The sequence below is a fragment of the Gopherus evgoodei genome, chromosome 7 (genome assembly GCF_007399415.2).
Source record: "Gopherus evgoodei ecotype Sinaloan lineage chromosome 7, rGopEvg1_v1.p, whole genome shotgun sequence".
Classification (NCBI taxonomy): domain Eukaryota; kingdom Metazoa; phylum Chordata; order Testudines; family Testudinidae; genus Gopherus; species Gopherus evgoodei.
The window spans coordinates 43,388,750-43,412,605 of NC_044328.1; the positions used below are offsets into that span (position 1 = coordinate 43,388,750).

The following is a 23,856-nucleotide window of genomic DNA, read 5'->3' on the forward strand; positions in this document are numbered from 1 at the left end:
AGAGTCACCAAAGCAGCAACCACCATGACATCAGCTGAGAGCAGTTTAACGCGCACTGAAATATTCATTACCTGGCAATGAGGCGCTGCCGCCTTGCAAAGTGATCAGCCGCAGCAGCTGTGTTGCCTGCACTCATTCGCCCCCCACCTCCTCTCTCGTTTGCAGCTGAGGGGCTCAGTTTATTCCTATTGTTTCTAAAGCCGGGGTGCGGTCGAATCCCCGGGAGTCCCTGATGGCACTACCCCCGCAGAACCCCCTTCCTCTGCTCCCCGGCTCTCGCAGAGGGGAGCAGTGTAAACGGACCTAAGGTGGGAGAAAGAAGCTAAAGTTGCCCGCGGCCGCCATGGCCTCGGACGGAGCAGTCAGCGAGGCGCTGGGCTACAGCAGGACTCCTCCAGGGTGCGCTGGGCTGTGAGGGCATCGCTCTGCCGCGGGTTGGCTTGCGCCGAATCGAGCCGTGTAAACGTTCTGTACGCACAGCCGAGACGCTATCGTCGGTGGGCAATGGAAACGGGCTGGAAGTGGCGGGGAAGGGCTCCCTGCCGGCCCTGAACTTTCCATCCTTTGCAAGGGACTCGTTAGCCTGGAGGAGGGGACTGAGGGGAAGAGTTTCCAACCTCGCAGCCTCCGAAGGGGCAGAGTGAGCCTCCTCCCGCGTCATTACAGAGCGAGCGGTCCCCAGACGCTGTGAGCTCCTGGGCGTCAGGTAAGGCAAAGTTTTACAGCCTCTCTCATCCTCCGCTCGCTAGCTGTCGGTGTGATCGTGTCTAGTCCGGAGCAGGCGGGAGAAACACTTGTTACCTCGCAGCCTGTTTCCCTGGATCGCATCCCTCAGCCGTTATGTGAAGATACACCCCACAATTTCGTGTCTTTGTGTTGCGCTGTGTTTTGGTGGGGGGTGGGCGGGAGGGAGGCAGCCAGCCCAGCCTGGAAGATCAATATTTTAAATACAAAGTGAAAACAAAAATCGAACTTATCCCCCACTGCCTCCCTCGCCCCCATATCGTTTCTCTTCTGTTTTGCAAGGAAACTTTTTTTTTTTTTTTTAATTCTTCCTGTCAAATGGCCCAGGGAGAAGGGGCTTTTTCGGCGAGGTTGCCCCGATTTAATTTCTGTGCCGGTGGTCATTTAAAAATATCTGTTAAACCCCCGGTCCTTCCCGTGACCCGGTGCCCTGGCAATATGCCGAGATGGGGCATCCCTCAGTGGCCCCTCGTTGTAAGTTTCTGACAACTTGTAGTTACGTTCCAAACGCAGCTTTCGTTAGGGGCACGATCGATCCCGCGGTGTGCGCTGGGCATGCCAGGGAGCTGCATGAGTTTGGGTAGGGGCTAGAGGGCCTGGCCTCCCTCCCCGCCCTCCCGCTTAGACATGCAGTCCTCCTCGGTAATGGGCAGAAGAAACTCGGACCCACCACCCCCAGGACAAGTTGAATGTTATTGCTATGGTGCCAGAGATGTGCCTGGTTCATTCACGAGGTTGGCGCTGCAGAGGCTGCCTGTAGTAACACCCCTCTCCGGGGAGGGATCACAGCACAGGCACCGCCTGTCTGTACACACACGGGGTGTCTATAGCCAGCGCCTAGGTTTCCAGCCGAACCTCCTGGCATGCCAGAGCAAGGGAAATCTTCGCCCGCTGCGCTGGGCTCCCAGCTCGAGCAGGCTGAACCGGCCAGCTGGGGGAAGGGGAGAGCCCTGTACTGCCAGGTGGCCGAGCGGCGTGTCCCCCGCTCCGGGCCCGGGCGGGCGGGGTTCACTTGCACCGCTGGCGGCTCGGCCGCCAGACACCAGACAGGGAGGCCCGTACAGACCAGGGACCCTGTGCTGCTTGAGCTGGCTGTAAGGGTGGGTACCTGTTGCAAGCTGGTCTGTGTCTGGCATGCGTGCGTTGCGCGTAGGGAGCCGTGCGGATCCCTTTCTCCAGTTCGTGGATGCTAATGGAGCGATATCAAACTGGGACGTCTCCTCCTCGAGCGCGAGCAAGGGGTAACACCGCCAGATCGCGCAAGAGGGTCTGTTTAAAAAATAGTAAGCCATACGGAGAGAAGGTTCTTTGCAAGGATAGTTTGATAAGTGGGTTTTATTGCTTAACCTACCACTAGTTGCAGTTTCAGTTGCTCCTGTACAAAAAGGCTAATATTTATTATTTCTATAGTGCCTGCGGGGTACATGATGATTGAAAGGCAAAGTCTGTCCTGAGGACAATCTAAGCTAGACAGTGGAGGGCAAAGATTAAAACGAAGATGGATGAGGACCAGGAGAGAGAGACTCATTGTGTATACATTTGGGTCCTGATTCTGCAATGAGAACCATGAAGTGGCCTTCTGCCTGCATGGAACTTATGACAGGGTCAGGACCTTGGATGGTTCCTGTTCGTTTGGAGTATCTTTTTTGGGTGGGGAAAGTGAATTTGAATTAATATTAATTGGCAATTACTGATTACCCTATGTGGATTTGTTAAGAATAAGTCATGCCAAACCAACCTACTTTCCTTATTTGATAGAGTTAATAGCCTACTGCATAGGAGGGAAGCCATAGTTGTGGTATATCTTGTTTTTTAGGAAGGCTTTTGACACAGTCCCATATGACATTCTCATAGGCAAACTAGGGAAATTACCAAAAGCCGGTTGCATAACTGATTGAAAGAGCACATTCAAAGTATTTATCAGTGATTCACTGTCAGTTTGGGAGGATGTATCTAGTGGGGTCCCCATGGGTCTGTCCTGTGTCCACTACTAGTCAATATTTTCATTAATGACTTGGCTAATGGAATATAGAGTATCCTTAAGATTTGCAGATAACTCCAAACTGGGAGGGTTGCAAGTCCTATGGAGGACAGACTTAGAATTCAAAATGAGCTTGACAGATTGGAGAAATGGTTTGAAATCAACGAGATGAAATTCAATAGAGAAAATCACAAAGTACTGTAACTAAGAAGGAAAAAATCAAATGCACAACTACAAAACAGGAAATGAGTGGCTAGGTAGGAGCCCTGCAGTATAGCTGATCACACACTGAATATCAGCCAGCAATGTGATGCAGTTGTGAAAAAGGCTAATATCATTCTGGGGTGTATTAACAAGTGTCACCTATAAGATAGGCAGGAATTGTCCTGCTCTATTTGGCACTGGTGAAGCCTCGGCTGGAGTACTGTGTCCAGTCTGGAAGCCACACTTTAAGAAAGATATGGACAAAGTGGAGAGAGTCCAGAGGAAAGAAGCAAAAATGATAAAAGATTTAGAAAACCTGACCTGTGAGGAAAGATTTAAAAAGAACTGGGCATGTTTAGTCTTGAAAAAAGAAGGCTGTGGACAGGGGGAGTGGAAACCTGATAACTATTTTCAAATATGTTAAGGGCTGTTTTTAAAGAAGACAGTGATTGATGATTCTCTGTGTCCACTGAAGATAGGACAAGAAGTAATGGGCTTAATCTGCAGTGAGGTAGATTGATGTTAGATAGTTGGAAAAAGTTTTTAACTGTAAAGATAATTAAGTTCCAGAATAGACTTCCGAGGGAGGCTGTGGAATCCCCATTATTTGGAGCTTTTATAGAACAGGTTAGACAAACAACTGTCAGGGATGATCTAAATGTACTTGCTCCTGTCTCAGAGCAGGGGACTGGACTAGCTGACCTCTCAAAATCCTTTTCAGTCCAAAATGTCTATGATTTTAGTTTTGCTTATATATTGTATCCACATCCTCCATCCTTTGCTTGCTTGTATCTTTGGACTGTAAATTCTCCAGGACAGGGATTATCTCTGTTTGTGCAGTACAATGGGGTCTTGCTCCTCCTCTGAATCTTTGGGCACTGCCATAACATAAGTACTTACTACTAATAATTAATATTTGAGAGAGAAGCAGAGTCTGGTAAGAGGTCAGCCATGAAAGAATATCTGAACGGAGACCAGTTTGAAAGCTGCATTGTATGTAGACTCTTGGAGGGTATTCCAGTTCTGAGGGCTCGTAGTCATCTGTTTAATGTGGTGCAATCTGCCAGTAGCAGAGTTTCCAGAAAGATCTGTTTAGTGCCACAGGGTCTTACTGAAGTGGAGATATCATTGTTTGTAGGTGCGCCCAGCATAGCTGTACCATCACATGAAAAATTCAGAGAGACCAAAATGATCACAAGTCAAAGAGTATTTCTTCTGGCTTTGAGATCATGATGACAAAGATGAAACCATTAAAGCACCTGGAGAAGTTTTAAATCGCAGTGTAGAAAAGAAAACATGAAGGAGTACTTCCCTGAGGCAATGGCAGTAATGGAATAATCAATCTGTTGTTACTATTGCATGAGGCAACTTCTTTTCTCCTTTAGAAAGATATCAGAAAGTTGATTCACTCAAACTGAGGTCCTATAGAGGCCAGCGTTTTCCCATGACTCAAGATCCCTAGTTGGATGCCAAAAGACATAGCTATAGATATTTATTTTAATTGGTGAGCTTTTCCTGGGGATTTTCATTATAATGATAAAGGCCAAGTATAGAAGTCTGTCCTAGTGAGACAGGGTAAGTGCCACCCTCAATCCTTCCTGTGCCGTGTGGGTATAAAACACTACTGCTGGTATGGGAACCAAATTCTGATTTGGGAGTGGCTTACACCCACTTTGCACAATCATAAATGGCTATACAGGGTGCAGAGAGACTGGTGAATCAGGCATAATATTCAGCTGTGGAATACTTCAGTTTGCCTTCTCATATCTGGGATGTGCATGAGGAAGAGGACAGTCTAGAATGTGGCATGTCTAGTGATTGATATGCCCAGTTGCAGTAATACCTGCCTAGTGCAAGTCTTCAGGAAAGGTACAGAGACTAGGACGAACACACCTCTCCTAAGGCTGCAGCAAGCTGCCTGTGCTACCTCACATATTGGTGAGTGGAAGGATGTTTAGGAAGTAAAAGAACATGAATAACTTAGTGGAAATATCAGTGTGAGGATGGCTCTGCATGCCAAGAAATCAGGTGCTTTGATTGCTGGAGTATAGGTTTGCATTTCTTATTACTTAACATCGTGTTTTTTAAATATATATTTGCTTCCATGATACGGGCTGTAGGGAGTGCAAGTTTCTTCTGGAGTGAGAATTGAGGTGAGAGAGGCTGCCACTTGAATAGATGACAGAGACCAAGCTGAAGGGGAGGATGCATAGTGATGACAGAAGAAATGACACGGTGGTCCTGATTTTGACAAATGTCATATTAATGTCAATTTCCTTGCATCCGAGATTTTGCAAATCAAATGCCAAATGACTCCTGGTTTTGATTTTGGATACCAGGCAGGAAGCAGGGAAAGGCCCCAATCTTGTTAAGGCAGATAGTAGAAAAAGAACAAATTGTGTCAAACCAATCTGATAGCTTTCTTTGTAGGATGACGAGTCTTGTGGATGAGGGAGAAGCAGTGGATGTGGTATACCTAGACTTTAGTAAGGCATTTGATACGGTCTTGCATGATATCCTTATCGATAAACTAGGCAAATACAATTTAGATGGGGCTACTATAAGGTGGGTGCATAACTGGCTGGATAACCATACTCAGAGAGTAGTTATTAATGGCTCCCAATCCTGCTGGAAAGGTATAACAAGTGGGGTTCCGCAGGGGTCTGTTTTGGGACTGGCTCTGTTCAATATCTTCATCAACGACTTAGATGTTGGCATAGAAAGTATTCTTATTAAGTTTGCAGACGACACCAAACTGGGACAGATTACAACTGCTTTGGAGGACAGGGTCAAAATTCAAAATGATCTGGACAAATTGGAGAAATGGTCTGAGGTAAACCGGATGAAGTTCAATAAAGACAAATGCAAAGTGCTCCACTTAGGAAGGAACAATCAGTTTCACACATACAGAATGGGAAGAGACTGTCTAGGAAGGAGTATGGCAGAAAGAGATCTAGGGGTCATAGTGGACAACAAGCTAAATATGAGTCAACAGTGTGATACTGTTGCAAAAAAAGCAAACGTGATTCTGGGATGCATTAACAAGTGTGTTGTAAACAAGACACAAGAAGTCATTCTTCCGCTCTACTCAGCACTGGTTAGGCCTCAGCTGGAGTATTGTGTCCAGTTCTGGGCACTGCATTTCAAGAAAGATGTGGAGAAATTGGAGATGGTCCAGAGAAGAGCAACAAGAATGATTAAAGGTCTTGAGAACATGACCTATGAAGGAAGGCTGAAGGAATTGGGTTTATTTAGTTTGGAAAAGAGAAGACTGAGAGGGGACATGATAGCAGTTTTCAGGTATCTAAAAGGGTGTCATCAGAAGAAGGGAGAAAACTTGTTCGCCTTAGCCTCTAATGAAAGAAGAAGAAGCAATGGGCTTAAACTGCAGCAAGGGAGATTTAGGTTGGACATTAGGAAAAAGTTCCTAACTGTCAGGGTAATTAAACACTGGAATAAATTGCCTAGGGAGGTTGTGGAATCTCCATCTCTGGAGATATTTAAGAGTAGGTTAGATAAATGTCTCTCAGGGATGGTCTAGACAGTATTTGGTCCTGCCATGAGGGCAGGGGACTGGACTCGATGACCTCTCGAGGTCCCTTCAAGTCCTAGAGTCTATGAATCTATGAACAGGACTGAACTTCCAAAGAAGTATAATATACAGGAATGCGTCTGTACCACAGGAGCAAGGGTTTGAATTAGGCCTCATCTGCAGTGGTTCCTAAGAACAGTTTAAAAAAAAAATAATTAGACAGAACTGCTTTCTAGCTAATGAGAGTTGGGGGTATCTTAAAATAAATAAAATACAATATTGAAATGGAAAATGGCTTTTTTGACACAACTTTTTACAAATGAGGGTTTTTTTAATAAAAAATTATTAGTTTTTCAGGTTGTCTTTTTTTAAATTTAAAAACAAACCAATGGACCAAACCAAACAAAAATAACCTTTCATTGAAGTTCTTCAGTGGAAAACCAATCCTTTTCTGACCATCTCTATTTGACTGGCCAGTGTGGATAGCCCCAAATTATATAAGAGCAGTGGCTCTCATTATTTGGTTGGTTTGTTCTTAGTGGGATGGGGATGCAGTAGACGCTTTTGTTAGAGCATCCTCTAGTCTCAAGAGTATTGTTTTGACAAACTCTTGTAACACAACTTGGTCCCTGTTCATACTGTCCAGTCAAAATGTGTTAGCCTCCCATTTGGCTTCATGGGAGTTCAGGCCTAATTTTGATGGTAAACTCATGGGGGCTCTTTGTCTCTTTTCTCTGTGGTTGTACAACACCCAGCACGATGGGGTTCTGGTCCATCTTGAGGGGTCCTAGGTGCTACCGTAATACAACTAATTAGTAGCCCAGGCTTCATTGCCATTTTAAACATGGCTGGGGAGAAACAAACAGTTCAGTTATTAACATTCAATTAAAAAGTAACCAGAATTCTTGACAGTGTAAGTTTTTTTTATTTTGCATAAGTGTGAAGAAAGAAGGTGATGGGCTGAGGTAGCCTGGTTGATGAAACAAACTAAGAGGTATGAAATAACGTACTGCCTGTGTTAGATTAACAACTGAGCTATGTGAGGGAAAAGCAGCAACTCAGAAGATCTATTGCAGGCAGAGAGGGGAGGAATAGCAGAATAGAAGTTAGCTCTGTGGATACTGAGAGGGCTAAAGGCCATTGCATTAATTAGCTCTATCTAGAGTCCTTGGGAGTCTGGTGCTGAACAATAAAGAAGGGGCAATGTAGTTGAACTCCAAACCACGTGCAGTGCCTGGAGACTTCCCTGTGTAACTCTTGGGTTCTCTGGCACAACGCAGGGTTCCTTATGTAACTAAAGAGTTTACAGTTAGGTACAGATTCAGACTCTTCATAGAAGTCCCAAGTTAAGTGGAGGGGAGAATCCCCTTCTCTTTCTCTCATGTCCCTCTTGTCTCTCCCCTTATTCCCATCTGCCTCCAATTTGTGTGGTGCGGCTACTCCTCGCCATTACTTAGTGATGCTGCAGATTTCATGAGTTTTCTGGCTCAAATGAATCAGCTGTTTCTGATCTGGAACCATAACTGTGTGTGAGGGGAAGAGGGAAATCTGGATCTGGGTTCCTCAAAATTAGGGTGTGCGGGGGTTTGGAGGACCCCATCTCTAGTAGTGCTGCAGGTAGAGCTCAAGAGATCATGTGTCACAGAGCAGCCTAGATTTCACTCTAAGTGCAAAATGGGGTGAAATGTCATCAGGGCCCATAGCTCCCTGTCATCTGCTCTTTTCCTCAATTATTCTGGTAGAGGATGTCACCTGCTCTGTTCCTTCCCAACAGATCCCACCTGACATGTTGCCCAGTAACAAGGAGGCTGTGAAGGCAGCATAGTGTAATGAGTAAATACAGCTGGCTGAAAATTTTCCCATGGAATGTTTTTCCATCAGAAAATGCTGATTCATCTAATCAAAATGTTCTGCTGTGTAACAGTGTGTCCTGCCCCTTTAATGGCCAGGAGGCCTTGGGTCAGCCAGCCCTATCTAATTAGCCCTGCCCACTACACATGTTGGGGTTGGGACTTAAAAGGGGCCAGAGTAGGAGCCAAGGAGACTCTAGCTAGTGGGACCAGTTGTTCAACAGAGGACGGAAGCTGTAGCTGGGCTGAGAAAACAGCTGTAGGTGTATATTGTGGGGAGCAGGACTAGCTCCTGCATGGAGGAAAAGAAATGAAACCAGTTCTGAGAAGGAGGACTGGTGGGTCTCCTGACTCAAGTGCATGGGAGATGCACTAAACTGGGGCTGGGGGCCTGGAGGGCAAGAGTGTAAGGACTAAGTAAATTGAACCCCAGAAGGGGGGATTTTTAATTACCGTTGGATTGTGAGTGAGAAATTGAGGCAAGATGCTGCAGTGTCACCTTTGGCCAGAAGAGGGCATGTGGGAGGCAGCCCTTGGGAATATGTTGGTTCAGAAGAAATTTTGTTTAGAAAAAAATATCAAAACATTCCATTTTGGAACCATAAAAAGGGGATGGGGAGAGTTGAAATGACTCTTTCATTTTTTTAAATGTTGTTACCTATTATAATAAAGACAACACTGAAATGAAATGTTTTTATTGTAATGAAATAGTTTGTTTTCAATGATTCCTCCTCTCTCCAAATCATTTTGTGGGGAAACGTCAAAATTTGATGTTTCATTCCTATTTGGAATTAAAACAAATTTCAAAAACATGGAATTTCCCATGAAATAGAAATTCTAGTTCCCACACAGCTCTGAGAGTAACTGTGGGGCTTGCTGGATTTGCCTCTGCATGTTACTGGTCCTAAATGAGTTGCGGGAGAGCTGTGATCAATTGGTTAACAAGGGACCCAATGCACCGATTGTATTCTGCCATCTTTCTGCTCAAGGGAATCCCATTAAAGGGCAAGATTGCTTCACAACACTACACTACACTACATGTATATCGCTTTAAAAATAAAAGCAATGAGATTTTTTTTTAACTCCCAAGGCGCCCCCTCCCATGGCCTCCAAGGAGTACTGAGAACTCTATCTTAAAATTGATTTAATTTGTCAAGTTTCTTAAATGTATTGGCTGCCCTCTGTGCAGATGACTTTAAACGCAGATCCCTTTTAAATTTAAATAGTTTAGGATACAAGATTTGCTTGATCTGGGGCTGTGCCTTTTTCTTTAGAACATAGAGTCCCAGCTGTTGCTGCTGCTGTTGCCATGTGTGTATATGTGCAGGCACAACATATGTCTTGACATCATCACTGTAGAATTTTAAATGTAGTGCTTGCTCTCTGATTACATGTCCTTTTTATGCTCGTTGGGCAAACTGACCCCCAATTGTTCACAACAGCCACTGAAATTTCTCTCCTGTAAAATTTCCTTCACTGTACTAGTGGCAACTACTGTAATAATGCTGCTTTGTGTGTTTAGCCCTGGGCTTGCAAGCATATAGGCCTACGCTTAACTTCAAACACATTTGTACAGAGCCTAGCACAAGTAGGGAAAAACAAACAACATGGTGCCTTGCCAAGGGCTGGTCTGGACTTGCTTTGTGTGTGGGCTGTATCACAGTAGCTGAGACTTGAAGTGGGAGCCTTCGTGGTCCCTGGGCAGAGAATCTCCTCTGACTGTGTTGAGCTAGTAGGAGCTGCATTGAGCTTCTATTCTATCCACTCTCTTTCTTCCAATAACTTGCCAGTGGACAGAGCTGCAGGAACACTGGGACATTTTGTTCTCTTCCGCAGACCTGGTATATTGGAGGCTGCGGGCTAATTCCTCCAGAGCAGGGAGAGAAGAGTGTATGTGTGTGGAGGGAGAGCTTTGAACACCAGGCTAATCTTTACACTGTCTTTGCTGGATTTAATGGACACAAGCAAGGGTCTGAGAGTCACTGAACTGTCACAGAAACATACTTAGGTGACGAGTGTCTCTCTTGGTGTATCTGAAGTACCAGATTTCTGGAACTGCTGTGTGTTGCAGTGGTGAGTCAGAGCTACTGTTAAAGGGGACCACCCTCAAAGAAGTACTGAAAGCCACCCATTAAAACAACGGTACATGAGACCAGCCCTAGCAGTGTGCTCTTTAGGTGACCGGAGGTGAGTTTCTTCCACAGATACAAGAGCCTTTGCCAGACATTGACAGCTTCTAAAAATAACCTATTTCAGTGAAACCCCATTAAACCTTATTGCCCCTTTCCTGTATTTATTTTCCCATTTTTATTTGTTTAGCATCTAACACATGCTAGGGGCTTCTCAAATACAGGGTCAAGATTCCTGCTCTAAGGACCTACTATACAGATACAGTGGGCAGACAAGAGATGGGACTCAGCTAAAGCAAAGGATTGAGGAAGTGGTAATTCTCTCCGCTCCCCACATCACCACTTCTCTCTTAGTGTTCATTTTTTCTCTCTATTATTCTCTCCTTTCCCCTCCTTCCTTAGCGATTAGCAAGAGGCTGGTGTTGTAAGATGATCTGATGCAGATCCTCTCCCAATTCCTGACCAGGGGTCTGGAAGAAGTGAAGAAGGCTGTCCCTCTTTTTAAAAAAAACACAAATTATCCCAAGTTTCATACTGGACTCATTTTATATGGGGTTATGACTTGGGTATGTAGATTGCCACATACTTTTAGGGGCGAAAGAAAAATGCAGACCTGTTATTTACCAGGCTGCACGTGGCGATAGACTGTATAGGTAAGGGATGCAAGGAGGGTATGGGTCACGATGCAAACTGCAGGCACGCACACAATTAAAATTAATTAATTTAAAGTTTTATTGGGGATAGTTACAAGGGGTAGGGGAGCAGCATATGATTAGCTAATAGGGTTAATGGAGCTTAAAACATACAATGGCTAAAGTATTTACTATCAAACAATATTTATAAACAAAGATGCAGTAAACAATATTTATAAACACAGATGCAGCATTTAGTAATAACCAATACTTACGAATACAAACCAACTCATAACGACCGGCAAACGTAGAAACTCTGCTTAAAACACGTGAGCTGAGAAAGGCTTCAACGTGATCAGGCTCGGTTACGGGTGTGCACAAGGTACACAGAATTCGTTTTTCTTTCTCCTCTTCTGCCTGCACATGACAGACCAGCCTAAAGTACCCACTATGACATCATAGAAGTGTCATAGGGGATGGGGCCTAAAAACTGTGTGTGTTCGTTTCTGATTGGTACAAGCAAAGTTTACACCAAGTAGGGGAGCAGGTGCCTAAAAGTCTGGCTTCGCCCCCAAAAGGTAAGGAAATGCATATAGTTTAGAATGCGTTTAATGCTGAATGACAAAAGAAGAGGCCAGGGCAATACCTGTATGGGCAAGTTTTTAGGATGCAGACAGGAACTTATCTTAACAGGGTAGTGTTTGCATTACTTAGTGGATGTCCATGCAGCATGGACATTTCAATAAAGCTGATAAGACAAGGCTGCAATGGAAATAACACAGTGTCTGAGACTCATCTTGGGCAAGCTCCCAAAAGCTCTAACGTTCATGAAAACTATCAAAATCTCCTCTTAAGCCTGAAGGACGGGGCAGAAACAAGAACAGCTTTTCTTTTGATTGGAACTACAGAGCCAGGAATGTAGTGAAAAGCTAACCAACAGCCTTCAAATCTCAACAAAGGCTGAAATTTCAGGTGTCCTCTCTTTAATCCACATTGATTTGCCCCATTCCTCAGCCCAGTCTGAGGGTTTGACATCACCACCGCTTCTGAGAAGTGAATTGTGACCTCACCAGTGTCATACATGAAAGAATTGAGGAAGGAATGAGGCTGAAGAGGAAAGAGAGACTATTTTATATATAAATCTTGGTAGATTGTAATGATGGGGAAGGAAACATGGGGGAAAAAATGACTGGACAGCTTAGTGGGACCTCAGCAAATGATCGGGAATGTTTGCATGAGTGGGTGTGTTGTGGCTGTTTAACTACTGAACATCCAATAAGTTGTAAAATAGTTTGTTTCATGGTAGGTATTTTTGTTTTTCACTTTGTATCTATCTTTCTTTGAGCGAACAAGGCGGCAGTTTTGGTCTGACTGTTCTAAGTAGCCCCTTCTTTCCTTCCTCTTACTACCCCTAATTTTTTAAAGGTTTCAACAAGCAAGTGATTAGCCACAGCATGCCCACAGTGTTACTATATCAGGCAAAGTGTCAGTTTCATTAGGTTGAACAGTTAGTGGGCCTTGGAAAGGTCTGTAGCAGAGAAGTGCCTCTCCCTGAGAGTTAAGTGAGCTTTGTGCAAACTCAGCAAGGACACTCTCTCTCTTGATTTGGATGAAGAGAAAAATGAGTTGAAAGCTTTTGCAGCGGAGACTGCCTAGAGTGACGTGTGCTTCTGGAGCACCCTTTGGGTCTTTTTTAAGATTTACCCTTTCAGCCTCCTGCTCCACAGCTGTAGGAACGGACAATATGCCACACAAGTTGTTTGTTGCAAACACCAAATGCAAACACACAAACTGGAACTGGAGTAGTTAGAGATGGAAAAGAATGATTAAATCCTTGGCGTTCATCCCACTGCACCATCTGCATGTGTCTGGTTCGTATAGGGATACTGAAATGGATTTTAGATCGAGTCTGGGCATTTGGGGGCAGGGAGAAACAGAAATTTGGGAGGGCTTTAAAATATAGCTTGATTTCTGGTATTTGTGAATTTCCAGCTTTTAAATCAGTAAGCTTTTTTTTTTTTTTTTTTTTTTTTTTTTTTTTTTTTTTTTTTTACTGAATTTGCCATGTTTAGCTTTTGCATCCAGAATTATTTACAGGGGAAAGCACAGCTTAAAGAAAATAGAGGTGGCTTTTCTTTTTGTTGGGAGAGGGAAAATGTTAAGCGTTTGATGGACTGAAACAACAGAAAGATGTACTACTGTAGGCTAGTGTTTCTCAGTGAGTGGTGCTAGTCCCTGAGATCTCCCTGACAGTTTAGGAAGGCAGTAAGCTGGCCCCTGATGTCAAAGAGATTGAGGAACACTGCTCCAGGCAAGTGCAAGGCAAATTCACCTCACACTGTGCTGTCAATGCACAGCAATCCTGGCCTGCAACTCCCTGCTGCTCTTCCAGTGCTGCTCCTCATGCCAGTAACCCACAGACTACAATCCTGAGCAGTTAGTGGTCTGACTTGTGTGTATTTGAAACTGACGACATTCTTATTCAGTACATAATAAATGAAGCTGCTGCCTCTGAGTCAAGTCCCCTCTGTGGATGTCTTTGAAAGTTGCAAAATCAATTATTGTGTGACTCTTGTTCATATGTAGAGTAGCCAGAACTTCCCATCCTGGAAAGCTTCCATGCAGGACATGTGTATGTACAAATACACTGCCACAGGGTGATAGATTCTAGGCCAATATATGAGCATTCAGGGCTCCTTTTTGAGTCATTCTGATGATAGCTGCTTGAAACCAGCATGACAGTGCAATGTAACTACTGATGAGTCATACTAGCAGGTGGATCTTGTGAGGTCCCACCAGGGTATAAAAGGAAAGGATGTAGGGTCTGGAACAGAGAAGTCCTGCAGGGAAAATGCTAGAAACAGCTAAGTATAGGGAGGAAACTTAGGCTGAAGACTATGTGACCTAGTGGATAGGTCACTGGACTGGGACTTGACATCAGAGTCAGTTGTGCCTCCATTTTCCCAGCTGTGAAAGGGGATGATACTGACCTCTTTTGTAAAATACTTTAAGCGCTGTGGGGAATTGTGGGTGCACACAGAGCCCAGGCATGGGTGGTGGGGAGCATGAAGGATAGTGGTATGGATGGGGGAGGGACATGGTGCAGACAGAGCCTCTGATGTGGCAGAGGAGTGAATGAGAGGGCACAGATGGGGGGAAGGGGCTGCAGAAAGTCCCTGAAATAGAGAGGGGTGGGAGGGTGACCCACAGGGAGCTTATGGGGACGGGGAGAGGGAATGGAGGGATGCAAGAAGCCGCTGGTGTGTTCAAAGAAGCTTCATGTACATATGCAACCAAGTGTGTGACACTGTAGTGAAGTCAAAGCCCAGGAAAGGGTGAGTTTGGACTACATGAAGTGTGTTAAAGTGTTCAGAGCAGGAGGGGGAATCCACCTCCTTACAAACTGCTGTTCAGGTCAGGTTGGATCCTGCTCTCTGTGAGGTAAATAGTGAAACTCCCATTGACTTTAATCAGAGCAGGCTTAAGCTCTAAGAGCCTGGAGAGTCTCCTATTGAGTTCAGCGGCCTTTGGGTCAGGCCTCAAGTGCCTAGCCTTTCCTGAAGCTCTTTGCCCTTCTATGGCAGCAGCACAGTACCCGTTTGTGTGTTTTAAACACAGCCCCCTCTGCTGAGTAGAGTCCGCCCGCCATTCAAAACACAAACCGACGCAAACCGCACAAGCTGACTTCATGCGTGTGTTCATCTTCTGTATCGCTTGAAGGAAATGTTTGCCTTCCAGAAAGAGTGAGGCCTCCCAAGTGGAGGGTGATTGCTAGTGACAGCAGAATTAGATGGTAATTAGCAGATCAACTGCAGAGACACTGTGCTGGCAACTTTGGACTTTACCCAAGGAATTGATCTCTTTTCCCTCTGTGTACTGTGTTGTATTCACAGCATACACACACAGACAGAGATGAAAAACGGGAATTCTCTTGCTGGAAGGTTGTACCATGACACACTTATTTCTTAGGATTCAAAATCGCAGAAGAACCTGAAAGCAGAGAAAGGGAAAACTGGCTGCTTCCTAGGCTGTGAGGCACAACTCACCCCACCTTGCATGAGAATGGCTCTTTACAGACTGACTATGCAGGGGCCCTATAGCCTATAAGCAGGACCAGGACCGCCCTCCACCCCCGTTCTTACAGCGATAGCTTACAATTTCAACACTGTCCTCAATACACCACATACTGGAGGAGGGTTGCTCTTTTTTCATTCCGTGTGTGTATGTACAGTGCCTGACACAGTGCGGCTCAGACCCCTGAGTGAGGTCTCTAGGCACTACCACAGTACAAATAATAAATTGCAGTAATACCACCGAGTATGGCTGAATGAATTTCTATTAGCAGCCACCTAGAACAGCAAGGAGGTGGATCTTTCTTACCTCCCTCAGTCTCCCATTGTAAATAGTGCAAAATTGGTGGGGAGGGAGGGGAGATGTATCTTACATTTGGCAACTTGGTGTTACAGGAAAAATGGCTTTCTGAACAGACACTGTGCTTCGCAGTGTTAGTACAGTGTTGCAGCAATTTGCATGCCCATCATTGAAGCAGGAGGTCATGCACTGCAGATTATACTGAGGACACCCTCTTTTCCCCTTTCTTTTCTGCCAAGATGGGCAGGGGAAAGGTGCAAATGTATGTTTCCTCCCTGCCCACTTTAGTGCACTGGTCAGGAGTAGACTGACCATATTTCCCTATGCTGAATATGAGACACTGGGTAAAATTATTCCAATTCAAGTAAGTTCAATGGCAATCAGTCAGAACTATGCAGTACAAATGTTCAAATTAACATCAAATTGCATAGGTGCTGACTTCCCCTCTGCCCTTTGGGTGCTTGACCAGCCCCCATTCCACCCCTTCCCCAAAGTCCCTGCCCCCATTCCACCCCCTTCCCCCAGGGCCCTGACCCTACCCTGCCTCTTTCCGTGAGCATGCTGCATCCCTGCTTCTCTCCCAGAAAGTCCTAAGCGCTGCCAAACAGCTGTTTGGCGGCGGGAAGCACTGGGAGGGAGGGGAAGGAACAGGGACACGGCGCACTGGTGGCAGCGGAGAAGGAGGCTAGGGGGGGAGCTTGGCTGCCGGTGAGTGCAACCATTAATTTTTCCCTGTGGGTGCTCCAGCTCTGGAGTACCCACGAAGTTGGCACCTATGTTAAATTGACTGAGCCCCTGTTAAATAAAAATAATCCAACTACGCAGTATTTCTTTTTATCTTCTTATCTTTAAGGCTTTAGGGATCACATGGGGAGGAGTGACACACACACACACACACACACGCTCCCATACACCTCTCTTACATGGGGTGGGGGGTGACCAACTGACCCGACCCTCCCTACCCAGCCCTTTCTGCCCCTCCATGCCTGGCTGGGCCCCTGGGACAAACCTGTCTCTCCTGGTACCTGCCACCGCACCTTCCCAAGTCAACCCACTGGGGGCAGGGTGGGTGGCACACCAGGTCACATGCCCCCTCCCCAGATTTCTGCCAGGGTTCACACCAGAATGTGGCCAGCAGCAGCGTTTTGGCCATGTGTGGAAGGGAAGGGAGTCCCTTCGAGCGGCAGCCACTGGGGGAGGAGGGATGACCTGGACTGTGTCTTTGCAGAACTCATCTCTTCCCCCACCACCCCCCGTGGCTCGAAGCAGCTTGTCATTTTCTGCCTGCACAATGTGGAAAGGCATCTAACACCTTCAGGCTGCTGCTGGCCACCAACATAATCCAGTCACCTCTTGTCAGCCAGCTACAGTGTAGGCAGAAAGGGGCTAAGACCTAAACACTAAGGATGCATTGTGTACCAGGGTCCAGGGAACCTGACTGCAGGGGCTTCAGCAAACCCGGCCAGAAAGGTGGGTCAGCAGAGGAGGGTGCCTAGAGGATGGAGAAGCCCGTGTTTCCTGGGGGCAGGAACCAGGGTGGGCAGTAGGTGAAGAGGGTGCTATGCTCCTGTCAAGGGGGCTGCTGTAGGAACCTGCAGGATGGGGGTATGAACAGGCTGGAAATCACTTCCCCCTTCCCCCCCCTGCGCACTCCAGACCTTAGCTGAAGGGGGGAGAGGGTTCCCCGTGCCAGCACTGAGTGTGCCAAAGCCTTGCACAGTGCTTGGCTTCTCCTGGCCATTGCCCCAGGCTGGAGGGTCTTGAGCTTTCCCGGGGCGCTGGCTCAGCCACAGACAGTGGGGGAAGGAAGGACCTGCCAGCCGGGCTGTTGGTGAGCGGAGTGCTCCGACCAGGGGCTGGTTCTCCACTCAGTGCTGGGAGCAGGATGTGCTGTGCCGGGAGGGATGTGGAGGAGCCGCAGGGCAGGGGTAGGGTGAAGGGGCAAAGCAGAGAGAGGACAGTGAGAGGGGGAGCACATAAAGGGTCAATGGGTGGGCAGCAGAGGTGGCACACAACCCGCTGGCGCCTGCCTGCACTCTCCAGCCAGTGCAGCTTGCAGTGGGCAGCCAGGGGTGGCCGGAAACAAGACGGGGGCAGGGACCTGCTGGCCAAGAGTCGGCATACAGCGGAGGCTGCGCTGACAGACCAGAAGGGGGAGTAGCTGGCCCTGCCCATTGCAGATTTGCCCTGCCACCAGCCTTGCACACCCTCTGGCGTTGTCTGCCACTGGACCTCCTCCCCTCTCATTGCTAATGAGCAGGGATATGGCCAGCAGCAGAACCCACCTGTACTGATGGGGTTTGGGGGACAGAAAATATGGGAAAATTTACCCATTATTAAGAAAAAGTTGGGATACCTGCAGGAGGGCTTTAATATGGGACTGTCCCTTTAAAAATGGGACATCTGGTTATCCTAGTCAGGAGGGAAGGTGAAGGAGTTGATTTCATAGAAGGTTTTAAATGTGCTTTTTCTCCTATGACGCATGGGACTGTCTGTCATAGCCACTTGTGCTGGCTCTGTTTGGATATAGATCTTGGGGGATGTGCTTTGTTGTAAGATTCAAGGGTGGATTGCTGTGGCTCCATTTTGCCAGGTACAGTTCAGGAGGGGACTTGTTGCAGTATCACCCTCTGGACCAGCTATTCTTTCCCTCTTTGCTTCCCTAGCCCTCAGCCATGTTGTGATAATTTTAGAAGTGGGTGTATCTTGATTATTCAGCCCATGGGGTAACCAGGGGATCCCAATTCTTCTGTGAAATTGCTTGCCTTGTCTTGCTATCCAAGAGAGAGAGATGTGGTGGTGAAGGGTACACAGACGGGAGACTAGAGTCTCTCTATATTAAGCATCTCTCCCCCACCTCCACTTCCGCCGTGGCGTACACAAAAAAAATGTTGTATTCTTGCCTCCCAAAACACACTGGCCTTATTCATGCTCCCTTCTCTCACATCCCTGTGCCTTGCACCCCCACCAAATGTCCACAGATATGTTGGCCCGTATTTATTTAACAAGGGAAGTTTTTTTTTCTTCTTTTTTCCCCACATGGGGTTGGAGGTAGGGGGTGGAGAAAGAGGGCAAAATTCTTCACTGGGAGCAAATCTCATTTTCAAGAGTCCTGACAAAATGAGCCATAAAATTACAATATTTCAAAGCGCTGTGTAATTCCAGTGCAGATGGCTCTTCATCATGGAATCTGAAAGCTCAGAAAATCTAAAACTCATTAGATTAAAATAAACCACCTACTGCGAGGAAGAAAAGCTTATTTATCAATATCAATTTACTTCTGATTACCCTGCTCTGCAATTTGTTATTTTCAGGAATTATGACTTGTGTATTGCTCATGCCAATGTAATTTTTCTTAAAACTTTAGTTTACTTTTCTGTAAAATGTATTTATTTTAAACACTCAGCTAGAAACTAGTGGTAGATTCCAAGCAGGAGGCGCTACTAGCAAATTGTGACAAAAAGTGAACCATTTGTGTTGCAAAAGATCCACAAGTTATTGGAGGAAGTGAGGTGGGGGACCTGTGTGTGTAAGAGCTGGGGCTCTGATGCAGTAGTACAATGGGGCAGGGATCTGACCAGGGAGCTGTGGCAGGCACATAGTAGAGGTGGGAAAAACATTCCGTTCATAGAATTGGCCTTGGTTGGAGCTCGACCCGCATTTATGCAGCAGAATGGTTTGTACAGACTTTGTACAAGTTTCTTGTCAAGTTGAATCCAAATGTGTTTGCAGTCTGTAAATACTAGCGAATGTTTACCGGCTGCAATTTGCTGATGCTTTTGGAACACAGCTTGCATTCACAGTTAGAGGTCACATGAGGAAACTGATGTCTTTCAGTAGAACCACTTCTTGGTTCTGTCAAAGCTGACAGGTTCTGTCCCACATGTTCTCACCAGGATTCAACATGAGGTTAATTGAAAGACTAACCATAAAAAAAAACAATTTCCAGCTGAACTTGGTCATGGTTGCATGGCTTTACTATGCACAAATCTCTGAATAGAAATTCAGTATGAGGCCATGTCTACACTGCATAACTATGTTGGCATAGAGTATGTCTACACTGCAGCAGCAGAGCTATGAAGCCACAGCTGTGTCACTGTAGCATCCTACATCAATGGAAGGGTTCTCTCTGTCAGTGTAGGTAAGCCATTTCTGAGGGCTGGCAGCTAGGTCGATAGAAGAATTCTTCTGTCAACCTTGCTGCATTTATAGTGGGGGTTAGGTTGACCTAACTAAGTTGTGTACACAGCATCAAATTGTTCACAGCCTTCAGCGATGTAGTGAGGTCACCTAGGTTTTAGGTATAGACTAGGCCCTTGATGCAGCCTGTGCCAACAGAAAGAGGAGTTGTGCTGGCATAGCCACAGCACTTCCCTAGGCAATGTTTAGCTATGCTGACAGGAGCACTCTTCTATTGGCATAGGAGTGCTTATGCTGGGGTTTTGCTAGCATAGCAATTCAGCTAGGCCTGAGTGTCTTTGTGTGCTAGCCAACAAAGCTATGCTGGCATAAGTCTGTAGTGTAGACATGGCCTGAGGTGCCATGGGATCACTTGGGATCCAAATTTAATTCTGTGCCGATTTAAGTAGTTAATTCTGGCAGTATCTTAAATAGTTGTCTTAATGCACTTGGTGATTTCCCAGTGATCATCAAAGCTCTGGACAAACATTAACTAAGACAAATGTCCATAGAGTTGCTAGAGGTCAAGGAACATCCTTCATTTATGTCTGAAAGAGGTGCTTGAAGTGCAGAACTGAAATCTGATTTGAATCCAAACTTCTACCAAATCTGAAGATGTTTTAGGTTAATTGTTTTGGCTCAAACCCATTATAGAGAAGCTTGAGTAGCAAGGCAGATCCAAAGTTTGGGGTCCAGAGTGAGGGCTTGTCATCTCTAACTGAAGACAGGAGAATAGTACGCGCATACGGAAGATCAGAATTTGGCCCTAAATGTTTAAATATGGGGTAGAAAGTGTCAGGAAGCCCAATTTAAAGTTGTCTTTTGTCTGTCCGTGAGTCCCATGCCGTGGTTCTGTATGTGGCTATCTAATAACAGAGCTTTACAAAGGAAGTTCTCCTCTCATAGCCTACTGATGTTTCTATATGTGTGTGGTTTTTTTAACATCCCTGATTCATACCATGATTCCACTGTATATGTTTTGTTGTTGTCATTGCTGATGTGTTTCCCCGTTTAGAGGTCTTTCTGTCTACATTTTAAAGACCATCGTCATGTTGAAGTCTCCATGGTTTAGGAAGAGGGACGTGTTTTCCACTCCCTTTATTCCTCAATAATTGGGAACAGAAGGAAGAGAGAGAGCCAGGTGTGATGGGAAAATCACTGCAATGGTGGCAGTCAGAATGCCACCGCAGAAGAAGCCTCCTTGACAGGTGGATGAATGCCACATGCACACGTGCACACAGATCCCTATTGGGTTGCCAGTGATCTTTTTTTGCCTTTTCTAAAGGAAGCAAATACCATTAGTGGGTAGCCCCAGCTGTCGTTTTCCAGCTGCAATTATTCTGTGAATGGGGGAGGGGGAAAGGGCATGGGGCGGAGGCTTGCTAATTGCTTGATGTACGTCTAGAGAGGCGGTTTGGGGAAGAGGACTGAGAAGGGCTGTTTACTGAGCAGTTCCTCACACAAAAGCCATTTGGGAGACACTTTTGATTTATACTTTCATTTCTTCTTTATGCTCTTGGAACAGCATGCAGCAAACAGAAAGACTGACACTGTAAATTAAAGACACAAATATTGTGGTGGTGTTCGGGAAAGAGAAGACCAGGTGGGGGAAAGGGAGATGGCGATTGTAGGTTTGGGATTATAAAAATGCCAGCAGCAGCCCAAATGTTTCTGCATGGCTGCCAACAGGGCACAGGCAATACAGAAGCTGCTGCTGTTCTGACGAAGGCAATTAAGGGTACTTTGTATGTATAACAACTCCTCTCGCACAGAAGTGTCCCAACAGTGCATTTAAAATAACCAATACAGGTGCACAGCCCTATAAACTGCCACTTCCCAGCCTGATAACAGTACACAGAACAGCAAATCCAGACGTGGCATATGCGGGTGCATCAAGTCCATAATTCTTCTAGATGAAACGCTGGCAGCTTCTCCACCACTTGTTGCCAATTTCACCTTGATTAATTTACAGTGAGGGCATGGAATGGGGAACTGGAGATGGGCCTTCTGGGGTGACTGCAACTCAATATAACTAAGTGAATACTGAGTCCCTTGAAAGAGCATTTTTATCATTGCATTCTCTGCCCCATAACAACAGGCTTCTGAACCAAAGGCAGAGATGAGCTATAGTGAGTGATTTCTAGGTAGGCACTGAGCCAAGAACATAAACCCAGAAGATCTACTACTACTAATTGGAGCCCCAATCCTGCAATCTGGCCTATGTGGGTAGAAAGTCAGTGAGGCTCTACACTGTGTTAATGCAGATCTGACTGCAGGCTTGGGGCCTGTTATCTAAAATGCTACCCCCACTTCTAGCTAAGGTAATCAGGGTGCTGCATATGTCACAATAAAACGCTCAAATTTTCTCTATTGGAATATGCAGCACAGAGTCACCACTGCAGACCTAGGAACGACTGATAGGAAAAAGGCTATGAGTAAGGGCCAATATTGTCTCACTAAAAGTCTCTGTGGGAGCACAGATGAACACGTGTAGCGAAATGGGTGTCACTGGGGAGTGTGTTGTACATCTTCCAAGCACACCATAATTGAGTGGTCAGAGCATCAAAATCTGAGCAGAAGTTTCAAGTAACATGCTGAGCAGGTGTGTCTGTGTCACCCTCTAGTGGCTGGATTGCTTAGCAGCTTGAGTCTACTACTGCCCCTAAGCTAATGGAGCTTGTCATTTAACTTAAAACAGTAGCGCCTCCTGCTTTTAGATGCAGAGGTTGCAGGTTCAGTTCCCTCAGGTGACCCATCCAGAGCCTTTATTAGATTTGTATATACAAAAAACTATATTTCTACCGTGAATTCTTTTAGCAAAGAATCTCTTTCAGGGACAAAGCACAATTAACTATTCTCTCCAATGCAGAATTTTAAAGTTCTCCCTTGAAATTCCTAAATCCACAATATCAAAACAAAACCATCTCTGGAAACCAGTGTGGAGAAATGCAATATTAATGAAGACAATCAAAATGGCATTTCAAGCAATTACTTATGTAATGAAAAAGTGACTTAGAATATACAACATTCAGATTATCATTCAATTTAAAAGGGAGGCTGTCAACTGTCTTTATTTCTAAATAATTTGAATGGTTTTTCCACTGACAGTTGTTTCAGAAACACACTCTGAGAAGCTGGAAAATAACATTTCACCCTCTCTGGCTTGTGGTGGCCCCAGTTGAAAACCACAAACACAGTTTTCTCGTCTTGAGTCTCATGCAGCAGATAGCAGCAGGATGGGATGTTTTGTTGATGTCTCCATTTGGGCCACAGCAGCATCCTCTCTGGTACCAGCAAAACATGCGCTGCTCTGGAATTAGGGTTACTTGACTGCGTGCTGGAAAGGGACACTCGTACTTTGGTTATGAAGTGTCACACCACAATGGCAATGCTTTAAAGAGGACCTGCAATGGAAGAAAATGGGTTTGGATTTTCCTCAGCCTTGTAATGTCCAGCCTGGTAGGTTGTGGGAGGAGGGAGGGAGTAGAAGGCACTAAGAGGAGCTTGTGACAGAGTGCTTGGGGAATAGCAGCTGAGCCAGCACTCTGGTCACTGCAGCTCTAATTAATTACTGCAGAGCAGATCTCACTTAAGAAGAGCTGCACCTAACTGATGGGTGAGGAGAACTAAGTGGCTAATTAATCCATCAGGCAGATGGTACAAAAGGCATGGGAAGGAAGTGGAATGGGAAGAAGCAGATTGTTTTCCCCTGCGTGTCTCAGGAGCTGAGTGCTCCTGAGGGCTGTAGGTGTAAAGCTCTATAGTGTACCAGGGTTATGGGAATCCACACGGTAAACAAACTGCATGGGGTGTTTTACCAGCAAAAAGATCTCTAGCAAGCAGGACCTGCCACACAGCTTAAGACGGGTGTGTGGGGTATGGTTTGTTGCAGGTCTTGTCTAGCCTGTTTTTCCTGGTTGACTCCATGAGGACTGAACTGGTAAGAAATACCATGAAAGTGAAACCTGATGAATTGAGAGAGAGAATTTATTTATATTTGAACACTTCAGACTTTTGTTAATATCTATAACTCAGATGACTGAAACATTTGGGAAAAATACTAGCTTATTTAAGATTCAACATGCCTGTTCCTTCAGTTAAAGACTGAGAACTCTCAGTTCACATCTGAGACCTCCAGGGGCAGCTCCAGGCCCCAGCACGCCAAGCGGGAAGCCGCGGGACCTGCAGACCCTCTGCAGGCAAACTGACGGAGGCAGCCTGCCTGCCATGCTTG

The 23,856-nt window shown here is 45.8% G+C and overlaps 1 protein-coding gene across 1 annotated transcript in view; it reads left to right on the plus strand.

The window, feature by feature from the left end:
* The first annotated feature begins 606 nt into the window (after nt 1-606).
* The window catches only part of CDH23 (cadherin related 23), a 536,798-nt gene continuing 513,548 nt past the window's right edge, over nt 607-23,856 (plus strand). Inside the window, exon 1 of the mRNA XM_030571362.1 lies at nt 607-706. The gene's annotated coding sequence lies outside the window, so the exon portion shown is untranslated. The remainder of the gene's footprint in view (nt 707-23,856) is intronic.